Here is a 23,726-nt window from a genome sequence, read left to right on the forward strand (position 1 = left end):
ACCTTAAATGCACCATTACCAGTACTGAAGTAGCAAGACTACACAGATCAGGATTGGATATTAAAGCTCTTTAGGGTGAGATGTGTAGGGACTGCTCCTGGAATTCACACAGCATGAATCCTATGGAGAATGTCTCCTAATATTAGGTATTATTCATTAGGTGTCACTGACCTTTAGCCCCTGTGATTGCGGAGAGCTCATCTTGCTGTCGGTGTAGTTCCCTGGCTGTACAAAGGATTGTCCGGAATGACAGCAGCAGCGCGAGGAGCAGCACGGACTCTGCAATCACCTGCCTGCTGTACCGCGCATAGCGATTCAGGACAACTCCCTACAGGCGCGCGGACACTTAGCCCAGCCCCTCCGGGATTCTTAGCCTATGCAAGCCCCAGAGTATAACTTCAGGACACGCCCCGCGTGTTAGATTGAATGCACTGATGCAGTAAGGGGGCGTGGCGTGAGTGTGGGAAAGGTGATATCTAGGAGGCTGTAGCCCGGCGTGTGGCATTGTCTGCGGTCAGTGTGTAAGGATTGCATGTAATGTCACATGGTCACCGTGCTGCAACTTCCTCTCACACCCCCAGATGTTCCCATCTTTACCCCACTTCCCAGCCTCAACAGTCTCGGCTTTGGGTTCCCTAAAGTATGTGAAAGCAGGTTACAACTCCCATACGGTTGTTATGTGCTGTATCCTGTTCAGACAATTGATTTCCCTTCATTTCCTGTCCCAGAGACACGCAAAGAAAAGTCCTAAAATGAGGGGAATTGTACAAGTGTCCCCAATGGAACATTCACCTATTCACAAATGTATGTCACGTTAGTGGTCACCACCAATGCCAGTGTGTGAATTAGGGCAGAGACATCTCCAATTATGACAGATGGTTTAATCCTCTCTATCTCAATAAAAGTTTTGACTTTGCAAAGGTTTAAATATATAGAAGAGTAGCAGACAGGCTTTGCAGGCAAATATTTATTCTTGAAATATTATAAATGGTCCTGACTATAACAGAGACCGACTATTCTAAACACAACTAAATGAACATACAGCAACAATAAAACACCTATTAATGTGAATTGATTCTTTAGTATAAAGCTTATAACATATGTTCAAAAGGTATCTTACAGTACACAACACGTTTCGCCCTATTTGGCTTCCTCAGGGGATTAATGAGATCAAGAACATAGGTTTACAGTATGGTTCTACAGAAAAGGTGAGGGATGGTAGGTCCAGTGCATCCCTAAGGTTCACATCTTTATCATAGGGTCTGGCTGTATTATGTAACAAAGCCCAATTTTTGTGCGTGATTGTGTAAAATAGTGCTGCCTAGAGTGAAGTTTGTTCAATCAAATTTCCAAACCATATTATATCCGTGTTTTCTTCATCAACCGATTTGTATCAGGTTGTCAAGTATATTATATTGAGGCATTTATCTCTCTGTCCTCTCCAGTGTTTTGGTATAGAGTTCATTGATTATCCGGAGTTCTTGTTTGATATGATGGTAATTAGGAATCACTCGTGCTTTGGTGGTTATTGTGTGGTGGCGAGTAGCAGGACGTCCGCAGCACACGCCTCTAAAACCACTTTAAAATATTTCAAGAATAAATATTTGCCTGCAAAGCCTGTCTGCTTCTACTCTTCTATGTATTTATTTATATCGGGGCTGGGCATACTTTTATAAAGCCGCATAATCAGAATCTTCCTAGATATCCTTCTGAGACGTATTTGCAAAGGTTTACACTTCTTGGAGCTATAAAAATCACATTAATGGTTCAGCGTTAGATGCCGGGACTGAATGAACTCCAGTGTGCCCACATCATCCAGGCCAATCAAGATGGCAAAAGATTGCAAAGGAAGAGAAGGAAGAAGATAGCAGCACCCTGCTAAGGAACAGAGACCACTGAGTATAACAGGGTTTAGTTCCCCTTTAAAGAAGATTTTTTTTTTTTATTAACCTGATCATTTTGCTGCTCCAATGCGGGGCCACAACCAATGTTTGCATTTTTTTTTATAATCCACAATATGGCAGGATAGCAGGGCAGGCATATATACATGGTCACACCATTTCGAGTGTAGAGCCAAACCGAACTTTTAGTAAAAAAATTGGCCAACAATTTAATGTGCATCAAAATTAAAGGTGTGCAAAGTTTTAGTTTTTTTTTTTGTGTATAAAGCTGTTGCAACCTTAAAGACAAGCCTGTAACTTGCCAACTTTCTACAGAAAAGGACTCTGGCTTTCTCTGCCAGGAGGAAATGCTTTTTCTGCAGATGTCTGACAACAGGGGGCAACATCTCTGCTGACTTCAGCTGTAAGTCTGACTGAAAAGTGTCAGACTTCTGCAAAGACATCACTGCATGTTCACATTCTTCTACTATCTTTATTTCTATTCTACTTTACTTCTATTCTACTTTACAGATGAAGAACTATATTATCACCACTGGACCCTGTATACGTACCCTGTACCAGCTAGTCTCACTATAACTTTATACAGGGTTGGTACTTTTATATATCACAAGTTAAACTTTTAAATTGTATTACTTAACTCATTCTCGCCTTATCTTTTTATAAGTGTCATTTAGTTTTACTGAAGCAATGTCTTGTATATGTGGAGCAACTGCAAAGCAGAAAAAGTGAACACAAGAACTGAGGCTGGGAGGAGGATCAAGCATAGGGAGCAAAGAGCAGAAAATATAAATCTCTGACTCTGACATACTTTATAGGATATCTTGTTAAAGCAAGATGGTGCCTGGCCTGAAGTGGTTTCCCCTACCACCCCCTCCATGTTACTTGTTCATTAAGACAAAACACTGTCAGCGTGTATGCGGGTCTATGAAGCAACAGCAGCTATGAAATGCCAAACAACAACGTATACTGCTTTATTTGGGGCTCAAAACCTGAACTTCAAAAGGCTCTATTCACAGGAATATGCTCTAGCTCTCCTCCAACTATATGTCAATTAAAGTACACCACCTACGTATAAGTATTTGGCATTTTGCAAAAAAAAAAAAAAAAAAATAGGAATAGGGACTGGTCAGAGAATTGCTTTGAAGTAGTTGGACTGCTTGAACATATATTGAAATCCAAGAATTCCTAATTATATTCACAAGTTTTCTAGATGTAAGATGGTTTATTGAGAATGTCCCAATTCCTGTATATTTTGTCTTCCACACAATAAGCATTAGAAGCTGCAGCAGGTACATGCATCATTTCCTGATAGACTACAAGCCCTCTCCTCTCCAATCTGTTGCCCATGGGCCTCCTCTTTCAGCGATTTGTTTTCCTTCCTTCTAGCCTTAGAAACGTGTAGGAGTTACCTAGTTGAGGAACACCCATTCCTCTACCCAAAGACCTGTACCATATCTGATAGGCATCTGCAATAATAATATTAATATTATTACTATTAATAATAATAAACAGGATTTATATAGCGCCAACATATTACACAGTGATGCACATTAAATAGGGGTTGCCAATGACAGACAAATACAAACAGATGGAGGAGAGGACCCTGCCTCGAAGAGCTTACAATCTAGAAGGTGGGGGAAGTAGCATACAATAGGAAGGGAGATAGGAAGTGGTGAGAAGTAGTGACGGTTTGGAAAGGCAGAGGAAGATGGGTAGGCAAGTTTGAAAAAAAACGGGTTTATTTCTAAATGAGAGGAAAGTAGAAGAAAGCCGAATAGGATGAGAAGGACCATTCCAGAGAGTTGGGGCAGCTCTAGAGAAGTCTTTTATCTGTGCGTGTGATGAGGTTATGAGTGGGGAAGTAAGTAGAAGGTCATTGGAGAAGCAGGGAGAGCGGCTGGGGGAGTATTTTTTTTTACCAGGTCAGAGATGTAAGTGGGACAATAACTGTGGGGGGATTTGAAGGCAAAGCACAGGAGCTTGAATTTGATTCTAAGGTGAAATGGAAGCCAGGGTAGAGATCTGCAGAGAGATGCAGAGGAAGAGGAGCGGTGGGAAGGATGGATGAGTCTGGCTGCAGCATTCATAATAGATTGTAGAGGAGAGAGTTTTTTTTTTACCAGGTCAGAAATGTAAGTGTTTCTTCCGGATAGGGAGAATTATGGCATGTTTGCAATTAGCGGAGCGGTATATACCAGTAGAGGTTGGATAGTTTGGTTAGGGGAGAGGGCCAGGGTGGAGGCATAGATCAGAGGGAATTGGGTCAAAGGGACAGGTAGTAGTTGGAGATGATGAGAGAAGAGAGCAGACTTCATCCACACTAACAGGGCAGAGGGAGGCCAGTGATGATTTACAGGTGCAAGGGGTGGATATGGTTGGAGTGGCCCGGTGAGCAAAGACATTATGTCTGATTGTGTCAATTTTATCTCTAAAGTGCGTTTAAGAAGGATTCAATTGTTGAGAAGAGGCTGCATGGGTTGGAAGCTTGGAGAGGAAATTATCTCCCGATATAATGGTTGGTGGTGCCTTTGATATGCCTATGGGTGTCATTTAAAACACTGCTCATGTTATGTTATGCCTATAGGCAAGTATTTCTGAAGCATTTTAATTGTTCAATAACATCTTATTGTTAAAACTTTCAATATTTCTATATCGTGCACGAGATGTGCCCTGTCCCAGCTACTGTTAACCTCCATATGGCCATGTATATGCATTTGTATGTAGGACATGGTACAGGATATTGTAAAAAAGGAACACTATTACACTAGAACAAGTACTACATACCCATGCAATTAAAATGCCGTCACAAATTAGATTTTCAGTAACACCAAATATCCAAAAATATCCAGAAAATAAACATAGAACAGATTTACATTTTTTAAAGTAAACAAATTACTCTAATAAAAGAGGTGGGATTTGAGTTAAGGAAAGCTTGCAGTTGCAGGGGTGATGACAAAGAAGAAGCAGCTTTCCAACTACAGGGGAGAGGACAAAGGAGAACAGAACTCCACTGTCACTGCCCACACATCTACCTCTGCCTCCCTATAGGTCGTTCAGCTCTGCCTGAGGACAATCCTAACATATTAGTAAGGAGTAATTAATGCTTAGATTTCTAGTGATTGTTTACCTCTGCCTCCCTATAGGTCGTTCAGCTCTGCCTGAGGACAATCCTAACATATTAGTAAGGAGTAATTAATGCTTAGATTTCTAGTGATTGTTTTATTATTTTAACAAGGATTTATGCTTATTTATTGCTTGGTAAGGGTGAAAATTAGCTTATGCACAGCATTTCTGTTTAAAAAATCAATCTAAAGCATCTAGAACAGTGGTGTCCAAACTTTTTGCAAAGAGGGACAGATTTGGTGAGGTGAAAATGTGTGGGAGCCAACCAATCAGCACATACTCAGGGTTAGTAAGTCCTGCACAGCACACACCCACCAGGGTGACGTGAGGGTTTCCCTGTGCGGGCTCCATGCAGAGTTGGCTCCATGCAGAGTGCGCTCCATTCAGAGTGGGCTCGGTCCGTGCAGGTCCCACACAGCACAAGCCCGCTATAATGACATAGGGGATTCCCTGTGCACACATTGAGTTGCTGTTTAAGGTAGATTTACTAAATTCCTAAAAATGAAGAGAGAAGTGTCACTTATGGGAGCACCGTGTAACAGGGACCAGTACACTAACTTGCAGTGTCTGAGACTTTTCTCTTTAGCAGTCAGATATAGCAGCGCATCTGATAGCAACCTCTATTAAGTTAAGCAGTTACAAAACAATACTGTTCATCTAAAATACATGCAGAAATGTAGCACTTATGTGTCCAGGAGAGAAGCCACAGAGAAACTTATATCTGTTAAACTAAGCACACATTTTAGCATGAATGTAAATGAAAAATCCCATGCTTTGCAAATCGTTGACAAGAACTAGAGCACCATTTTTATCTTTTGATACAGATTAGGCAATTCTGTGCTAATGGTAATTAATATATATTACTTCTCAATTACATCTTCTAACCTGTTCTCACTGCCTCTAACCTCCCATACGTCTTCCAGAAGGACTAACCAGACCATGGATAATCAAAAGTATTTTTTTTTTCAATAGATTTTTTTCATAGATCTAGCAAGTGTTTGGAAACAAAAGGATCATTTTGTGTTGGGTTTTTTATTTATTAAACTCTTGTTTCACATGGCTTGGACATGGTCTATATAAACGTAGATGCTTTTCGCTGTGACATTTTATTTGTTATTACTTTACAAATGTCGACTTCTATTTTTGTGTTGCAGAGCTGAGATGACTGTACGGCAGATGCTTTGCAAGCTATTTGTGGAAAACTCAGTTTTGAAAAGGGTACAGTTCCTGTGGATTATGCCAGCGTAGATGCTTTTCGCTGTGACATTTTATTTGTTATTACTTTACAAATGTCGACTTCTATTTTTGTGTTGCAGAGCTGAGATGACTGTACGGCAGATGCTTTGCAAGCTATTTGTGGAAAACACAGTTTTGAAAAGAGTACAGTTCCTGTGGATTATGCCAGAATAACCAAGAAATCCAAGCAATATAGAAATTTATGTAATGACTGTAGATAAACAGATTAGCAGAAGCACAGACTTATATTATGTTGGAAAGTATAGGAATTTTAGGATTAGAGAGGATTCTAGGAAAATGATCTGTGCTTTTAAACTGGTCCTGCTTTTTGGTGTACAGGTAACAGGGGCATAACTACTTTCTCCCTCCAAGCAAAACTTAACCCCATGAATGGGCCCTGGGCTCAAGGAGCTCCTCTAAAATTGCTAAGCAGCTGTCAGGGTCCCTTACCTGCAGAGCATTTCTATGCCACTCCACATACCTGCTGGGATCATTGGCTTAAGGCAATAGACTTTGCATTTTTTTGTCCCCACTTTTCCCAATGTCCAATCACAACAGTGGAAAAGTTAGAGAAGATGTGAGAACAGCAGCTTCTGATGTTTGCAAAGATGGGAAGCAGAAATGCCTCAGGAACCATATCTGACTGTATTAATATGTCATTTCCCCTTGTATGCCTTTATCTATTTTTTATGTATGCCTGTGTCATTCATTTCAGTTTTCTTTTTTTTCTGATTCCTGGAAATCACAGCCCAAAAGTCTCATGGTATTGTAATATTTCATACTGTTGTAATTGGTTCCTTATTATAGTAAATTATACATTTAAATGTAAATGTATGGGCAGCAACATTGATTGTCATGTACTTTTTTTGTGTTTTTTATTTTAATTTTTTTTGCAAGAGCTCAAATTAATCTGCCTAAATATTTTTCAAGTTGTCATATTCCTGGTATTTGGTATGGTATTTTTTGGTATCACACATACATGAATATTTTGTTTTATTAAAGCAGCTTAATTTATATTCAATAGGCTGCTAAAGCAATAGACAAAAAAAAAAAAAAGCCGCAGCACTGAATAGGCAAAAAATGTTTCTGATATCTGCAAAGAGATCAGGGGTCATATACTGTAGCAAATTGGTGGGGGGCAGATTTTTCAACAGAGCTGTGGGAGCCTTCTAAAGAAATGCATTTGTACGTTTTTGTTTTGATATACATTAAATATATATTTTCTGAGTAAATATAAGAGTTTAATCAGGCTTTATTAGTAATGTAGGTCATAGCAGTTCTCTCATCCCAATAATGTATTGTTTGATTATCTTTTCTGTATTATTCATGTTACCTTATTTGCTAATCAAGTTTATTGATCCTGTTTTCCTATTATGAATGTGCCCTTTATTTAATGGCCTTCACTATTACTATATTTTAGAATGCTGTAAAATGTCATGCTAATATTTTCAAATTAAAAGAGTTGTCAAAAGAATGTAAAGTATTATAATCCAATAAGACTAACTTAATAGGGGTGTGTTTCTCTTACAGGTCTATATAAGGAATATAATGGAAAAAGACAACCTATTGTATTAGGGCAGACGTTTATGACAGTGTTAGTAGAAAACAACAAGAACTTTGCAAGTGACCCTCATTTCCTCATGTACCGTCTCAAAAGAGACCTCACTTGCCATGAATTTCCCAAAAAAGTGTTTTTACCAACAACAAGAACTTTGCAAGTGACCCTCATTTCCTCATGTACCGTCTCAAAAGAGACCTCACTTGCCATGAATTTCCCAAAAAAGTGTTTTTACCAATAATTATTTCTGATGACAATATGACTGTGATACAGCTGGAACGTTACAGTGAAACCACTGAAGCATAAAACAAACATCAGAATTTGCTCTTATGAGCTGTCCTCTTTAAAATTCAAGGCTATTGCTTTACAGGAAAAAAAATGAATACATTGCAGCAAATAATTGGACAAAAGGAAATATTTCTTTTGAACCATCAAGATCCAAAGATCCAAAACTATTGTACAATCTATATTGCAAATATTGTACAAATGTTAACAAAAAAGGTGTTGTACAGTGAGAACAAACTGCTCAAAAAAGAAAAACTACAACCTAATTAATACACTACTAATGTTAAAATCCAAACCTGTTAATTTATTTAATAAGTGTTTTGACGCCACTTGTAGGAAGGGAAAAAAAAAATCACACTTGCTATTATAAAAGAAATTAAAGGCCCAATAAAACTTTCATTTTAGCTATAATCATTTCATTTACGCTTTGAATTGAACATTTTTCCTTGTCATTTAGCTCATCAAACCAAACTTAAGGTAACTTACAGTTCTCCAAGTTAGGTTTTCTAGGCTTAAAAAACAGCAAAAACAAAAACAGTTTTTCCATTTATCTTTAACTGGTTTGGGACTTTGATTTATCTTGACCCAAGGAATAGCTGGGACAAAATAAAATTTTTGTGAATTAAGGTTCAAATTTATCCATATATTTTCATGAGCATGCACTAAAGCCGAAGTGTTCAAATTTTGGGTTTTGGCAACAAGGTGTATAGGTAAGGTTTATGTATTGGTTATTCTATCTGACTATGTAGCATTGCTAGAGGCCAGACTTTGCTCTGATGTTCTACAGTGAATGCCCATTACTAAGATCTAGTTATGAGCAGAAAGACCCCAAAATCGTCATTTATTACAGTTATATTATATATATTATAGTATTTGTGGCATATTGTTATTACATCAAGGGCAGGTTTGGCTTCAATGATCTACTGTACATGCTTATAAAGTAATAGTTTTAAATTAAGGAGAATTTCTTTTTCACCACTGAAAGTCATTGGATTGGTCTGAAAAAGTACTGTATTAAAGGGCATAGATATAATACATCTGCATCCCTTTATTTCAAGCACCTTTAATTGATAAAGAAAACTGAAGGAGGGAGGGGGTTCTACATTTTGACACTGCTGAAAAGAAGTCCAAAAGCGTTAAAGATAAGGATTTAAAGGTGCTGAAGACCTATTGTCTACATAACAAATGGGGAGTTTATTAAACACTTACATCTTGCATTATAGCAGTATAAAACTTTTCGGGGGCTTTTTTATAGGCAGAGCTCTTTCAGCTTGGGTTCTGGACAGCAGAGAAAACATACTAGGACAACAAACTTTTTTTTTTCCATCATCAATCTAGAGATGGAAATTATTTTATTGTGACATAGCTAAGGCCAAAATATAAGGTTTTTGATGCAATCTACTCTGGGGAGATTATTCTTAACTCTCTTTTCTGTTGACCAACATGACAGAAAGTAAATCCAAAACATTATAGCAAACTCCAGAAGAAAACGCAAGAAGAAAGCTTTACTTGTTCTGATAACATACAACAGCAACTACTACATTTCTAGAAATGAAGGGACCTAGAGATGCCTGTGCAGACATCCATTAGCTTCATAAACCCTGCCCTTTTGGCTGAATTGCAAGCTATTTTGATAGGCAAAGCTCCCAGAAACATCCCTATCCCATTCTTTGGGCCAGTGTTAGGGTCTGCCATTAACTGTCTCTCCTAATGGTGGCGCTGAGTATCTGGTTTATGATGAACTTTCACCGGCCACCTCCAGAAAGAACTCATAATGTACACGGCTGGGAACTCCTGAGTCCTTCCTAGATGCCTAATGTTGTTTAACCTGCTCCCTGCTGTGCTCTCTGACCCGGATCCTGATTTTGTCCTTGGACCTATTGATCCTGACCTGCCAATTACCTGACCTGAGTTTGCCAGTAAATGGAACAATTATATATACTAACCACAGATCAATTAGCAGATTAAATAATTTATACACCAGTGAGAAGAAATATACAGACTTTAGAAAGGTAATCAAGGATTTGTGGATTGTAATTCGGTGTGAAGAAGGTTTTGCAAGAAAAAAAAGGCTCAGCATGATACATTATGTAAGTTAAGTGCATCCGGCTTGCTGCAAAAGAGGAACTACATAATGGCCACTTCTGCTTTCTAATATTGTTATTTATTTGGTGGGTTATAAAAGAGCAGCTGGCTATTCATGCATATATTAAATAATAAAAAAAAAAATTGTTATGCTGTGGAATGAAACCAATGTTATGAATAATGTACTTTAGCATTTATTATGTGTATGTATGCACAAACATATGTATGGACAGCTCGACTTTGCACTAGAGGTTCCGTTGCCACAAGGCATCCTCAGGTGTTCAGTTTCTTTCTCCCATACTTTCCTTTTTGCAGGAAACACCTAATGGGAAGCATGCAGTTATACCAGCACACCTGTGCTCCATACAGAATGCAACAGACACAATCTGCTGTACAAATGACATATCTATTGTGGACAGGGCACATTTCCCTACCTGTCAAATTCTGCACATTCACTAAGCAAAGTGAAAATGTATGTTCAAGCTGAGTGGACTTAATTGTCTTAGTAAATCATCCCAGTCCATCTTGCAAATAATGCAATTACCGCTTGACCATTCAAAAGTGAGAAATCATTTTACAGATTACTGCTTTGACATCCCATCCTCTCGAGTATCCAGGATGGTGATGTAGCTTTTACGAAGCAGAAAAACTGAGCAAATGGGTAAAGCAATCTCATTTGCGGTGTTACCTAGAAATAGTGTTTGCTATGTATTTACAATAAATTGAGGCTTGTTTACCACGTTGGGATATATGGATTATATCTCTGCACAGGGCACTGTGGAGCTTAAGGTTGTTGCACTGCTTTTTTAGGTGAATGGAGCAAACTGCTATATTTGCTACGTTCAGATTTGGAGAGCATGTGACCTTTTTCCCCTTCCTTCTATGAAGGAGGGCTGGTGCTATTACAGGAAGGTGACAAAAGAGTCTCATATATTTTAAAAGCTCAAAATGCAAAATGACCTGAAATCTACAAAACTCCTGTTTCCATTGATAAATGAAGTGGTAGGAAAGGAAAGCCCTGTAAAAGCAGTTGTGTGACGGAGCCAGAATTGAAAGTCTATTTGAAGCATTACGTTATGTCCTATACCCTGAACCAATTTTTCATTTAAAATAAAAAAAGTTTGTTACAGTGCCCTAAGTTGGTAGACCAAGGAATTAGCCACACGTTTCAGTAAAGCTTCCTTACCCAGACTTGTATGACTGAGAATGTCAGAACAGTTACCAAGTAGCGATTCCTGGTGCACATCTTTTCTGTGACTGGCCATTAGCTGGAGTGGAAATGATTTGTCACAAATCCCAAACAACCACAGTGGTGATTTTTTAGTGCCTTTGTTGCAACCATACCATCCCTAACCTAAATGAACATTTCAGGACAACACTTGTGGGATTTTACACTCATATTGTACTTCACATACAACTCTGACTGCAAAGACATTTAGAGCTTGTTGTTATGTGACTCACTTGTGTGAAACCTGTTTAATTAGAAAAGGACAAGACAAAAAAAATTCATTTCACAGTTCAGGTAATCAGTGCGATGAATAGAAATGATCTATTACATACCTGTATGTTGTTTTTATAAAGTACTGTATATGCTAAAACACTAACGGGACTTGTTTTACATTACATTACATTGACTACTACCCAACAATTCTTAAATGTTTAAGGCTGCAATAGGTCTTACCTGATCAAACAAACAGAATGTTGCCAAAATGTAACTAGGTAAAGGTCTCCCTCTCTGCTGGTCCCACGTTATACTTCTATGAAACAAAACGAAAAAATTGGGTTAATACTTGAGAAATTAGTGAGTCAACAAGGTACTTATTTAATGTACAGCGCTGCGTAATATGTTGGCGCTATATAAATCCTGTTTATTAATAATAATAATAATAATAATAATAATAAGGTACATCAATTTAATAAAGAAAAGAAACAAAGCAAAACTTACAATATTATGATATATGTTATATGGCCCACATAGGTGTCTTACCTCACTCCTATAGCAGAGAACAACGCCCCTAGTTTAATATGTTTCTTCCCATATAATTATTGTAACAGGTGTCACCTACCTTATGGGTGACTTAACGAAAAAATATCGCTGCCAAACTATTGCTTTGGATACTATTTAAACAGTGCAGGAAGAACACTATGTGGACAAGTTTGCCCCAGTGCTCTTGTCTCCTGTGAGTATGTTCATACCATTAGACCTAGAATACTGGGGGGGAACGAAGCAGAGTTGTGATTGGCTCAATTTCTGACTATTTCTAACCCAGTCAAAGTGCTGTTGCTCAGAGGATTACAGAAAGATATGTAATATTTTATTATGTAATGTATGGTACATCTAAAACTTCCTGACAAGCAGTTCTTTCAGAATAAACTATCAAACGTTTTACTTGTTTGGCAAGTCAATATAAAAAAAAATGATATATGTAGATAATACATATAATCATAGTATTTACTACATGATCCGGTTATTATGCAGTAAGCTGGCCAGTGCCGACAGATAAGGTGTCAAATCTCCTAAAACACTCTGTGTCGGACACTCTGAGGAAATGTGACCTCCTAAGAATCTTTTGCCACACATGATGAGTGTTCGGTAAAGATAAATGATAAAGTAAAGCCAAACTTGTTGGCACCAACTGCAGTTCTAAACACTCTAGCCCAGGGGTGCCCAACAGGTGGATTGCAATCCACCGGCAGATCGCAAAGGCAACGTGAGTAGATCGCAGAGCCATGCCTTTCAAAATAACTATTGCGCACAGAAGTTATTAAGTCCAAGTATTTATTGTTGGTAGATCATTTTGATTTGGTCATTTTAAAAGTAGCTCGCAAGCCAAAAAAAGCGTGGGCACCCCTGCTCTAGCAGCTCTTAATTTGAAGATAAACTGATCATAAAGAATTGATCAGGGTGACCATTGCTGGAGGCTTAGCTAAAACTCCAAATAGAATATTCTGAGTCATTCCATTCCAACACGGTTGAAAACAAGTATTGTGATGCAACTGAACAAGGTATTTTTAAAGATACCATATTTGTTTACATGTGCAAGCACTGCTCCTAAACATAAACAGTGAAGTCAAGTATATTTCAGTATTCCAATTCCACTAATATTTCAATATAGACTCTAATCATTAAGTGTAAATAATGACTGTTCTGCAGTGAGCAGATACTTCATAAAAGATATTAATTGTATTTATTTTAGGTTTAGTCTAATTGCAAATCGATTAGAATACAAAGTTTGCCATTGCTGGAATATCTCCTTCTACAGTATAAAAAATAGAATTCAAGCCAAAATATCCCCCCTCCTTTGGATTCTGTATGCAAGGTTACCTGTTTTTTTTTTATGCCAAATGTGGCATATCTTTTTTTATGATTACACACACACACACACACACACACACACACACACACACATACAGTACACAGTATATAGGACATGTGTGATGGGTTATTTTACAGTTTGATATATAAATTTATACTCCCTCTAACCGAAAAACGCAGTCTAAGTTTTTTGGCATTTGCATGTAAGCCAGCAAATGGATGCTTACATAATTCGGTTGTGAAAGAACTATTTTCATTGATAAATACTGCAATTGTGTCAGTTTAAATGAGTCATTTGTGGTGTGTTTCAGTCCTCATGTGGGCTAAATAAACTGTTGCTCCATAGCTAAATTTTTTCTTTTTTTTTTACACTACAAATCCAGTGGGGACATCTAGTGGAAAAACTTGTTTATGCTATGTAACCGGCTATGTGACTGGCATGCAACAACTTCCAGCTAAACATTTATCTAGATTTTGCTCTTGTTTTTTTATGCTATTTAACTATTTCCAGCAAGTTTTATTAATTTTCATGTACCTAAATAACAAGTTGCAAAATATCATTGTTGTAAACCATAAGGTCATAGAAGATTTTTCACCAATAAAAGACAGGTCAATAAAATGTATGTAACTGTACACAAATTACATTTGTGAGATACTGCCAATTTACAGTCCGCTTAAGCTAATAGCTAGATGGTGCTTCTTTAGGTTCCCAAATAATACCTTTGTTGTATAAAATTTTGGGTATAATATAATTAAATATTATTTAAAAGACTTATCTTTTAGCTATAAAGCCATCCTGTGTATCTGGTCCAGGCTACATCTGCATAGTTAAATAAGGTTAAAATATCCTTAAACTCATTAAGGGAGTTCAATGCAAACAGAATACAATATGGTGGAACAAGAAATTTGCATCATGGATGTACAGCCAATAAATCTAGAGCAACTGTGTTTTGTTATTATGTCAATTTAATAGAGACCAATATACCCGAGCAATGTTCCCATTATCTTGTTAAATCTATGCCAGTTCAGGAGGCAAAACGGGGTCATATCCAGTACAATGGTACATTGGTATAAGTCCTGAAGGGTTAACTAGGACTGTATAGCTAATTAATGGAAAATTTAATGTTAAATATGCTTGTAGTATATAGCAGTTGTATTTCTATTTCTGTCTATTCTGTAACCAGATGACGAAAGCTTTTTGAAATACAATGTATGCCTTGCAATGTATCAAGTGACACTATATATGGTTAAAATGTAAACGTAAATAACACAACCCCCTCTGTATAAAAAGACCGCCTTGACAAGTAAAGATCCAGAGACTATTCCTAAGACCATACTGTGTGCGTGTGTGTTATTGGGATATCTCTCCAGACGTCTGTCTCTATGGATGAAGGAGAAGTCAGGGTGCATTCGAGGAACTAGAAGTAGAAGCAGATCCTTTCAAGTCCTTAATCCGTTCCAGATTCCTGGACTTATACCAAATTTTTTCCCATTAGAAGTAAAGGGAAAATGATTAAACCGTTCCCATGAAAAAAATCCTATAGTTATTGGCATATTATACATTGATGGGGCTGTATAAAATAATTTAAACACTGCTTAATACTAAAATACATAAATACAAAAGCAATTAGATGAAATAAATAAAAATGTAACCTCACTTTATCTTGCTGAGAAGAGTCAAGTGCCTACTAGGATGGTGCTGAGAAGGGAGGAGGAGGAGATGTTATGTAAATCACAGAGAGTTATAGTGTGGGTTGTTCACTAAATGGTAGCAACTGGCATACTGACGTTCGTGGGCAGTCATGGCTTTGTCTTGAGAGAGGTAAATAGGGGAGCGCGGTGGTATGACTCATTTTGACCCAGAAAAGTTCTAGCAAAAGGTTGTATACCAAGAAAAATGTTTGCGTGTCCAAACAGGACTTATACCGAGGTACCACTGTACTAGCAAGTCGTACCAGTAAGAATTTATGCACACTAAGCGGTGTTTCATTGCCCCTAATTTCCTGTATCTTCTCTATAGAACAGGAGCTGCTTGCAGAGCCTCTTGCAATGGCTGTGCTTGAGAAATTATTAAAGCACCACTTTAAAAATGTCTGGTGGCAGGTAGTGTAAAGAAAATGTATTTCTGATGTAAGGCACCACCATGCAAGTAGTAAGTTACTGTCCTTTGTGGTGCCATGCAATGCCTATGAAAATAATCTGCCTTGCTTTGGAGTAAGTGGATATAATTTAAAACGGATGGTACCACAATGTACATTATTGTGTTACAGTACAGCTATTGTACTCTAATTCTTCTTGATGGCCATGTATTTGAAATGCAGCACTATGCACCTCCAAGGCTACTACTGTGCTACAAGCGGCTCATTTTATTTCAAAAGGTTTCCAAGGCCATACTACGTCACCAAGGGAAAAGCTGAGTAATTCTGAGTGTGAAAGCCTTAAAGCCTTTAAAGGCCAATAGTAAATTGCCCACAGCTAAGTGTATGAGTAGTACAGCTGGTCCACAAAGGTGAAAAACAGAAGAAAAGAGATTGAGAATTTTATGTGGAAAAAACCTAACTACAGCAGGTTATAACCATTATGCTGATTATCCATATATAGGCATTCATTACAAAGTGCTTTCTTTTCAAGGTATGTACAATATTTAATAGATAGCTACTACAATGACTGCAGTTAATATATGGATTGCAGCCATCCATTAAGAATGTGTACTTAAAGTGTTTACTCTAAACTGATGGCTTAGACCTTCCCTTGAACATTGATAAGAGAATTACACAGCAAGCTTTTCCATCTGTAGAATGCTAAAAGACCAATTAAATTCGTAGAAAAAGAATTGTGGGAGAAGCAGGTGAAAGTGTACATTCACTATATATATTAATCAGCAGGTAATTCATGTCATGTTGTACATACCTATTTGTGCTTTTAGGTCTATATGTAGATTCATATGACTGTGAAGTGAGCAAGGTGACCAAGCAGAAGCATTCAAATATTTAAGCTTTATCAACTTAATTACATTTTTTAACAGATCTTGAACCATAACATTTATCGTGCTTAAGTACATTTCATTTTGATTCTGTGAAGTAAACTTTGCCAGGTGCCCACTTCTACTTGCTAAGCTATTTTGTACAACACAAACATATATCAAAGATTCTTCCAGTGTCTACCCAATTGCAGCCAGCCAGACACCTCTCATAAAAATGATGACAGGTATGTCTGTTCTTTCTGTCCCAGCATCACCTCTTCAGTGTTTTCTTTTACTTGACTCAAGCAAGTGTTTAAAGTTTGAAAAACACACAGTGAAACAGATAATTATTGATTCGTTGTGGGAAAAGGAAATCTCTTTAAAGTATATGTCAATCTTTATATTACAATTAGTTGTGCTATTTTAACGGTTTTACAAAACATTTTCAATAATATATTTGTTAGTGTGTTCAGTGTAAATCACACTTCATTTTTATCTTAATGGTATGGGGAAGTTTAACACTACAGAATATGTCTTGGCTGTGTTATGAAATACAGTGGGGTTCTGTAGCCCCAACCATTTTGGGAAATGGCTGCATTGGTGGATTTTTTGCTATAGCACCCATTTCCACCAACTTGGCATTTCTCTGTCCCACTGAAAAAAGCATAATTGTTTTAAATCTTATATTGTGAATAAAAACAAAGTACTAAATCCACAAAAAGAAAAGCATTGAACAAGTGACAATAATACAATATTTGCTCTGGCTCCAGATAATAGTGTTACACCAAAAACCTTTAAATGAGCTATTCACACCATACAACTATTTCAAAACTGCCTATATTGTCATTGGCTTCTGCAATCTGAACTGGTTTCCGTATCTTTGTATTTTAAGCTGCAAGGATATAGCCAAAACATACACGATAGAAAAATTCACATCAGGGAGGGAAACTAGACACCTGACCACACACTTAATTCCACCCATTTAATTGATTTGTGGTTGTGCAAAATCTTACATCAAACAAGACTTCTGGTTTGATTTTGTTAGATGCTTAGCAGTATGTTATAGTACTTGTTAGCTTTCCCACCGCCAGCCAGGTTTTCAGATAGTTGCCTATAAGTTTATGTGATGCTATCAATGCTTTTCAACTTGTATTTCATATATGCATACTTGGTATACTGAGTAGTAGTGAGAATGGTTTTATGAGTGTTAGTTAAAGGGGATACAAAGTGAAAGCCATATCCATACAAATAACAAGTAGAAATAAAGAGATTGCCTTTCCTTCCTGAGGTATACCAACAATTTATTTCAGTAACAATTGTATTACATTTATATGACACTCACAAAGAAAATGAATTTTTCACCATAAACTGTCAATCAAAGTCAAGAGAAGTAAAAGAGGGTCTATAAAGAATAGGGTGTCTCCCCCAACATTGCATTAAACCTAAATTAGTTTAAGCTGGTGCCATTTTTACTCTCTCTTCTTAGAATAAGATACACTGAAGGTTGTTCATGTCCTTGGTTTCCACGTATCATAATTTTTTTGATTAATTGTTGACATACCAGGGAAAAACAAGAGTTTGTTTCTAGTACTTTATTGGATGTAAAGAACAGTCTGTCTCTTCTCTTGCTTAAAGCTTTCTGTAGTTGTAGCCTGAAGCAGGAAGAGAACCTATACACATGCTGTTGAGGGCATTTCATCTTAACTCGACATTATTGACAAAACAGTGAGCAAAACAACCAATTTATTTTTTTAGACAAGGCTGCTGAGACAGATACAAAATGATACATAAGTGCTATATGTAAACCTATCCTTTTAATTTTAATAAGGCCCCGATTTATTAAATCACCCACTAACTTCTTAAACCTCCTAAAACTCATTTACCAGCAAGATATAAAGCTAAACTGGACAGCTTTACCTTTATCACACTTGCAGATAGTCCTCCCCAGCGCTGAAAGTGGTAAGTCCATTTCACCTGCAGATTGTGACTTGTACACAACAAGCATTAGCTGCGCCTCATTTCCTGTTTTATGGATTTCGAAGATCATTTAGCCCACTTTTACCCTTCTGTGTTGTATTGGCCCTGCTATTTCAACTATTTTTTTGTCCTTCGAGTCATTTAGTCTCGTGAGCGATTCCTGGGGATACATAAATGGTAATGATCATGTAAATGACCACCAGAAACACTTATGTGCTGATAAAATGTGTGGGAGGCAGTGCTGAAGGAATCCCCTGTACCCCCTAAGGAAGAGGTACTATAGGGTTGTACCTTTTGTGCCAACAACGTTCCTGCACAAATACTAAGGAACAAAGGCTTACAATTTATTGTGTTGGTAGTAGTGGTAGGTAATAAATCTTTGGGAGATCATCTAAGCATAGGGGGAGGTATAGACTAAGTTTGTGATTTGCCCAGGGTTCAGTGGTAACATAAGAGATAAGGATGTTATGATTTCAGTAAATGGAAAAAAGGGATGCCTTCACATTCTAATGTAAAGCATGACTGTATGAGCTGCATAGGGGACACTTCACACCTGAAAGAAAGGTAGGTTTGAGTGTATTTCAAAGGGCTGACTAGGGTTTAGCTTTAACTCTCCTTCCTCCATCTAATCCATTCAGTGGGGTTTTTTCCAACCTTGTGGAGTCTTTTATACTTGCCTATATCCTCCAGTGCTGTTAACAGATGTGGGGGGGTCAGTCTCTTCTGAGACTTAACTTCTGATAGGCTCCTAATGCTGGAAAGCCAATAGGGACACCATGGAAGAACTATACACTATCTGTGTATACAGCACAAAGGCAGCTGTCAGAGGAAAGACTTCTCAGCAGCTCTTTCTGCACAGGTGACAACAGACAATAGTATATGCCTGTGTATACACAATGATAGCGGCTGTCAGAGATAGTAGATTTTTCTATTCGTCTGTCAAATTGGGAATGTAGACAGAATAACAAATGAGATAGAGATGATATTTACATTTTATGTGGAGGGGTCTGTTATACATTGCAAATGTATTTAAAAAAGGAAATGCAGAGTGTACTGTGCTGACTTTCAATGTAGTTTATATGCATGGAGACAGCTGATAACATGCTGTACATTCTTTACTCCTAGTTTCGATTAGCAATAAATATTTGTGCTGACAATCATCAGCTTGGGTGTAAATAAGGGGAGACTGGAGAGAACAACCCAGAATGAAAAGCAAAGAAAATATAATGAGGAGTAACTTTTCCTTGGCTTTATTAGCACTTACTGAAATAGAAAAGAGCACCCACAATTTGCACTATGTGAGGATGACTTTACTAATGAAGGTTTTAAAGTTACCAATTTAAAAAGGAATTTGTGCATGATCGGCTTTTAATACTGTAGCTCTGGGTAGCTAACTAGTATCATACGACAAGTTTATACATATTGCTGCATGGTTTCTTGCAGGGCTAACTTTAAAGTTAAATTACATTTTTTGTTTATCAACTGATTGTGTCAAATGCCAAAATTACTAGAAAAATAAATGATAAGTCTAATGGTGCAATGGCATCAGTCGTGGGGAAACATAGAATACAGAATATATGCCGGTGAAATCCAGGAAAAGTTTCTCCTATGTGACCAGTTGGCCAAAACAATGGGATAAGGGTTACAGGTCATTCTTGGGATGTTTATTTATTTATTGTTTTGAGCAGTGAAGACGGTAAACTTTATCTCTTAAAAACTCTTCTCAAGACCCAGAAAAATTGTGGTTTTGTTATTTGGGTTCCAGGCATAAAAAGTTTAGGAGCACTGCCATACAAAATAATCATATGTACAGTAACCCCCACTCTTTAGCCTATTACAAACTACTAAATTATGGGACTGCTTCCTGGCTTAACAATGGTTTATTTCACGTTGTAATCCTTCTTTAAACTTAAAGATCTGTATATGTAATGACACTTTACCATCACACCACCAAGTGGTGTACAGTTCCAGTCAATTTATACAGTTGAATAGCCATGAGTCATTGTCAACATTTTGTTATACATACAATATCCAACAGTCACAGATCATTTACATTATCCAATCCCACAAATAAACTTCTTTTTTCAAAGGCTTAATATAGTCCAGGCACTAATTTTCCTTAGCGTGTACAAGGGATCCATGCACCTTGTTAAGCCATCATTTGTCTCAGGTTTATTTTACATTATGAAAGTGAAAAGAAAGAGTTTAGGTGCAAGAAAGCCATGAAATGTTTACTCGTCAACCCTAAAGAATATGCGTTATACCTCCAAATGTGATGCATCTTTTTGTTACTATGAATGAACAGATTAACTTTTTGGGTCTACATACCTCCTTTGCACTGCATGGTAAAATCAGTAATTTTTGAATTTACAGGTAAACTATCATATTTTTCTTACAAGTGTTTAGGCGTTTGGTATTCTCTTTACAAGTTGCAGTGTAATGGGGCATGTACATGTGGCTTTCACACCACTACCGGGACTCCATGTGATAATTATGTGTAGCATCTGTTCTTTCATATTGGTTATAACTACAAAGTTACCAAATCTGACCAACAGCCAGGATGCAGAAATGCAGCAGGAGACACGGCGATTCCCAAGCATTTTTAATATACCTAAATTTTCAAGTCTAAAAAAGAGGCACACATGGAGAATATACACAGACTGATCGCACATGGTTAGGCTACATGAAAGAACAACTTAATTGGCTGCATGTGCAACTGTTGAGAAAAACACTTTAGTCAGTACTACGCAATATACAGCATAAGATATAAAGTGCAAAGATCAGGTCTATGTAACATGGAACACAGCATACAGAGTGCAGCACTAAGGAGCAGGTATCGGTGGGCCCCTCAAATTGCATGTAGATGATATCAGATACTCAGCAGGTTTTATGTCTCCACATCTCCCACTTCTCCTAATCCAAAGAAACCTCTTCTTTCAGCCTGGTCTGGAATCCCCTGAAGCCTTTAATTGGTGGATAGCCCATAATTATGGAACAGTTTTCTCTCTTTTAGGGAGGTGTTCTATTCTCAGTTGGGATTCGTGCAGCACATCAAGCCCCGAGTACTGAGATTTTTCATTCTTTGCAATTGAAACATTGGCTCGACTCTCTAACCAGAGGGACAGACTTACAGGTCTAATTGACTGTCTTCGAACATATATGTTATAGAATGCCTCTATGCCCGCAACTGATATCTTTATTGTATGCTAAACTGTCAGAAGTCACCTGGGCATTGATGCATCCTTACAAGTTTCAGTGGGAAAGAGATTTAGGTGTGATTAGAGCAGATGAAGAATGGTTCAATACTTGGGTGAAAATGGCCAAATGCTTGACAAATGTACTAACCATGGAATCTCCATTCAAAGTTATGATGCGATGGTACATGGTACCATCCAAAATGAAACATCTTTCCCCCACGATATCTCAATTATGTTTCCAGGGCTGTCAGGAGCAGGGTACAGACTCCCATATTTGGTGGTTCTGTTCTTTTGTTATTAGAATCTGGAGTGGAGTGTTTAGCTTGCTGAGTACTGTTTTTTTTTTTTTAAAACGGGTGTGTAGGGACCCATGGGACTGCAATTTAAACCCTCTAACCTCTCCAATGTACAATTTCAATGATGTGTATATATATTGATTGCAGCAAAACAAACCACTAGAAAACTCAAGCTATCCCATTTTTTGAAGTTTCAAAATGCGTAGACAACACATTTCTAAATGAAAAACTTCCCAGTGTCCTGAAAAACTCACAGGAAACAAAAGGTTACACATTGGTTATCACCAATGTGACAACCCTCTAGGTATAGAATATGTCTTGACTAGTGCTTAATACGATGTCTTTCTAAACATCCTTTTTCCCCTCCTGTCTCCTTTTCAAATATTTATATTGTTATGGGTTTTTTTTTGGATTGAAATTGCCCTTTAAATTTTATTTTTTTTATGTCCTGTATTGTGCTATGACTTTTATTAACACATTTTGTACTATATTTCTTTTTTTTTTATGTGAAATTGTTTTACAAAAATTTTAATAAAAAACTATTGAAATCAAAATTAGCCCCATGTAAGAGGTGCGACTAGTGGCAGGATGCTTCTTCAGGTGTCACATTTTAATAGGCCCATTAATTTCTAAATATTAGTCTTATCAGTTTTATATTAACCATACACGTTATTTGAAGGCCATTATTCTCTATTTGTCTTTACTCTCAACCAATTTATTTCATAAACAGCCTATGGGTACATACCAGTGGTTTCATGTGACTACTCCTACTACTGCGTTTGCCACTATGATGAGTCACTTTTGAATGAATTCACTGTGGTCAAACACAAACAACGCTACAGAAGGCTTTGGTTTTCTAATTGTTTTTTAAAATGGGTATTTATGTAAAACAAATGTCTGGAGCAGAACTATAACTCAAAACAAAATAATAAATATGGACGTCAGATGCAGACTCTTTTCACAGACTGCTCCTTGAGGTCCTTTGAAGAAGTCGCACACAATATATGCTAGGCCGAACCAGATTACATACAGAATATTGTCATATTTAGCTCAGTATATGTGCCTGGGATGTCCAATATTCCTTATGACTGGACCTGGAAAATGTACAAACTCTGGGGACTACTGCAAAATACTAAAATCTACATTAGAGAAAGTTGGATGTTAACGCTGAACTTCTGTTTTCTATTTCATAGTTTTATTAGAAGGGTTAAGTTAATGGGATACAGATTTTTGTTTGAAACAGAATTTCTACTTTAAGAACTTCAGTCAGACATTGGAAGCTGAATATGATGATAGTTTGCCTTCTCCGATTTATTCCTCTCCCCTTCTTCAACATGCCAAGATATTGGGAGACTGTATTTTCCCAAAGCACCCAACTTTTGGGGATAGGAAAGAGGGACAATTTGTAGTTCAAGGTAAAAAAGCAAGGGACACCCCTGCCATGTCTCAATTTTATAGACAATCCCTCAGATCAGGGACAGCTGGGAGGTAAGCTTTTCTATACAACACAGGCAGATCATGGGTGATGGTGGGCCTTTTACATAAGTTTCTCAAAACAGTGGACTATCCTCGTATATATCCTGCATGTGATTTGGGGGATCCGGGATTGAAAGGACAACTGTAAATATATCTGTAAACCCCTGAGGAAGCAGATGCTCTTTTACAAAATGCGTAACAAAAAAAGAAATGTAGAAGATAAAAATGAAATCCCTCCACAAGGTTATATATGTAATTGAGTACTCTCACTTGCTTAAACATTATTATACTAAAATGATTCATGTTATGATATA

At 37.3% G+C, this 23,726-nt stretch overlaps 1 long non-coding RNA gene across 1 annotated transcript in view; it reads right to left on the reverse strand.

Annotated features, from left to right (window-relative positions):
• Window positions 1–1,951: 1,951 nt before the first annotated feature.
• The window catches only part of LOC140330038 (uncharacterized), a 29,285-nt gene continuing 7,510 nt past the window's right edge, over window positions 1,952–23,726 (reverse strand). The window contains exons 2-3 of the long non-coding RNA XR_011920582.1: window positions 11,870–11,945; window positions 1,952–3,367 (exon numbers count right to left, since the gene is read on the reverse strand). This is a non-coding gene — a long non-coding RNA (uncharacterized lncRNA). The remainder of the gene's footprint in view (window positions 3,368–11,869; window positions 11,946–23,726) is intronic.

The sequence above is a fragment of the Pyxicephalus adspersus genome, chromosome 4 (genome assembly GCF_032062135.1).
Source record: "Pyxicephalus adspersus chromosome 4, UCB_Pads_2.0, whole genome shotgun sequence".
NCBI classification, from domain to species: Eukaryota; Metazoa; Chordata; class Amphibia; order Anura; family Pyxicephalidae; genus Pyxicephalus; species Pyxicephalus adspersus.